The following is a 3,881-nucleotide window of genomic DNA, read 5'->3' on the forward strand; positions in this document are numbered from 1 at the left end:
ATGTAATTTTATACTCTCTCTCTCTCTCTCTCTCTCTCTCTCTCTCTCTCTCTCTCTCTCATACACACACAATAAAGCATTTTCTTAACAATTAAAAACCAGGTTGACTTCTTTGTAGTCTAGACTCTATGGCTGATTCAAGATTCTAATTATTCCGCTTCCATTCATTTCCAGATTGGTGGAATTCGTTTGGTTCATTATCAGGTTCCAGCTATTATCAATAACATTAGCCCACATCTCTCTCTCTTCTCTCTCTCTCTCTCTCTCTCTCTCTCTCTCTCTCTCTCTGCACATAAAACATCCTTTATTCAGTTACGACTACCGGTTTCGGTAACTCTAAGGCTTACTACTTGAAGTTTTAATACCATAATTAACGCCTTACATCCTATTCCTAAAAAAAAAAAAAAAAAATTGTAATCAAGAAATCCAAAGCCAGTTAACATAATAGGCAAGTTGAAAGCATTTATGACGCTCATTTTCACCTCCTGCAAAAGTTAAATGCCAGAACCACTTTTCAGCTATTTTAAAGATTTGCTGCTAATCAACAGCAAAACGAAAATGTTCTGAAAGTCCATATACACGCGGGCACACACACACACACACACACACACACACACACACACACATATATATAAAGTAACTATTAGATATATAGATTTTATATATATTATATTATATAACACAAATTATTCATGTTGTGTGGTGTGTTGTGTTGGTATGTGTTGTGTGTTATTAAACCTGGAATTACGATAGAAAAGTTTGGTAACCTGCAGTTTTCATAAATATATGTATAACTGAATCACGAAATTTGGTTTAACTTGGAGATTCATATTGATATATATATATAATATATATAGAATATATATAATAAGTTATATATATATATATATATATATAATAAACATCTGGCACCATGGTCTAACAACAAGGTTGTGGCATTAAAAGGGCTGGATGGGTTTACCCAAGGTGGGGTTTACCTACGTTGTCGCTGACGCTGTCTACCATAAGGTTCATATTTTTTTCTGTGAAAATATACGATATTATGTGTCATTTCTTAATTTATAAGTAATCTGTACGCTGCGAGAATAGACTAGAGGACCGAATATATAGTGAAATGTGCTTCGATGAACCAGGCAGTCGGTTTACGTTTCCAGCAATTCTAGGGATCAGAACGCTGAAGTTGGACACCAAACCTGGAATACGGTTGGGATGCCAAAGTTTTTATTTTCTGCTTAGACTTGTATGTTTGAAGACCTGGTTTGCATTTCGAAAAGTCGTGCATGACGAATGATGGAGATTTAAAGGAATCGTTTGTTGTTATAGGCTATGTAAAGCCCCAGTGTAGTAAACAGTTAATAGAAAATGGGTGATTTTGCCAGTTATCGAGAATTCGTGGAGGGTCGTTGCGTTTTGTGAAATGAAGATGGCACATAAAAGTCTCAGAAACTCGTGCAGCACAATGTTTATAGTTTGCATGTTCATAGGTTATGGTATTGGGAAGATGAAGTAACCCGATTTGGCGGGATAATACTACCTTAGGTTAATTTTGCGAAGCTAAAGGTGGGTTATTTATTTTAGAGTCAGCTACACTTCAACAGATTTTACGGAAACAATTTTTTACCAAATAAATGCTCTTCAACCAGTGTGACTTCCAGACTGCTATATTTCGTAATACATGTATTTTTTAGTATTATATCGATAGGCGTAGGCTTAAGTATTTGACTAGGGTAGACGGAAAACAACACCTATACCGGTTTGCCTAGGCCTAGTCTAGACGCTTACAATCTGCTCAACTTGTCCACATATTACTCTGCAGAAACCCGAGCTTAAGAATGGGCCTGAACGTTTGATTATAAATAGAATAAAAGCTTCGATTATAAAAAACCAGAGAGATATCAATACTTCACAAAGAATTTTTGTAACATTAAATGCAATGTATTTCAGATGAAAATATTTGTAGTTCTGGATTTATTGTAATGTTTTGTAAATAATTTATTGAATAAAAACTTAAAGAAAAAAAAAGCTTAAGTAAATAACCAACAATAACATAGCATCCAGGACTGGTAATTTGAATATTTTCATGATAGGCAAGTACCTGTGAGCTACGCTATATAGATATGACTGCTCAATACTTTACTCATTGCCGTGTTATGTTGTTGATATTCACTCAAGCTCATTTATAATGAATACTCGACAAATCAAATAAGATCATCTCTCTCTCTCTCTCTCTCTCTCTCTCTCTCTCTCTCTCTCTCAAACGACTCTAGATATATATATATATATATATATATATATATATATATATATATATATATATATATATATATATATATCTATATCTATATATATATATTATAAATAATATATAATTAATATATATTATATATATAATATATAGGTAATTTAAGTATGGTATGTATATTATGTATGTATATATAATATATATATATATATTATATATATATATATAATAATTTTATATTCTATATATTTTATATATAATTTATATATGATGTTTATATATAATATATAGTATATATATTATATATATATAGATCATATATATTTGTATGTATGTATGTATGTATGTATGTATGTATGTAGATAGTTGTATGTATGATATATATATTATTAATATAATATATATGTTTTATATTGTAATGTTTGTATATATATATATATATATATCTATATATATATATATATATATATATATATATGTTATACGATCACAAGTAACACGTGAAGATTGTATATCAAGAGCCAGCAGGAAAAATTAAAAGCAGCAGTACCTTGCACGTTCGTGTATTTTTGAATTATATATATATCATTCTTACGTAACTTTCTTCCTGTCGCTTTAGATGTAAAATGACTACACAGATTTTTCGTATAAAGTAACGAAAATACGAGTTGGATAACACAAGAACCCCCTTCTTTTTACTGTCAAGGAATTCAGGGCAGACAACACCTAACGCTCGTAGTAACATTGAAGAGAGTACGGAGATTTTTACATTAATATGGTGTCCAGAAAAATAACGAACCTATATGTAATCATTAGTTATTTTTCTACACAAACTGCATTTACACTGAAATTGTTCACTTTTAAAAGAAAAAAAAGGACAAGCAACCATCTATTTCTAACGGGAATTTGATGGACGGGACTTGTTCATTCATTTTTTTTAAGAGTTTATAGACATCTATGTCATTGGGTATAAAAACCCAATGTCATTTACATACTAAAACTTTGGTCTTGTGTATCTGAATAATCTTAAAAATGAAATGGAAAAAAAACGTTGTTATAAAATTAATAGAATGGTGATAGAGGGTTACCAATTTTCTTTCCAATTTTTGTTTATAGAACTTTCTATCAAAGCTGAACTTGCAGTCACTCGTGTCCAATTTACTTAATAAAAAAATAACGGATTTATTGGACACCCAATTGTAATATCATATAGAATTAATTGATCCCATAGTAGTATGATAATATATTCATTTCAAAATTTCACTTGAGCAAGCTCTAAGAACGAGGCAAAACTTTTAAGCATACCGACGAATTCCTTATTCGCCCCGCCCTAGCCGTCTTAAGAGTGCTTTAAAGACTATGAAAAGTCCCCAAGTGTAGTGCGCTAATTAGGCCTATGTAAATTTGAAATTGGTGAATACATACAAGAATGTTCATGGTTTAGGTACTCCTTTAGAAAAATGCCGTTGAGCAAAGTATTTACACTATTCGCAGACGTGAAATATAGTATTGTTTACATGGGAAAATAGCAGATGATTTTAGCTCTTCTTTTAATCTATCAAAACATCTGTAAAGTCAATAGGTGCCCTGAGAGCAAAGAACGGCATGTCACTGCTATAAGCTAGCATTTTTATAGCTA

Source organism: Macrobrachium nipponense, chromosome 18, assembly GCF_015104395.2.
Source record: "Macrobrachium nipponense isolate FS-2020 chromosome 18, ASM1510439v2, whole genome shotgun sequence".
Classification (NCBI taxonomy): Eukaryota; Metazoa; Arthropoda; class Malacostraca; order Decapoda; family Palaemonidae; genus Macrobrachium; species Macrobrachium nipponense.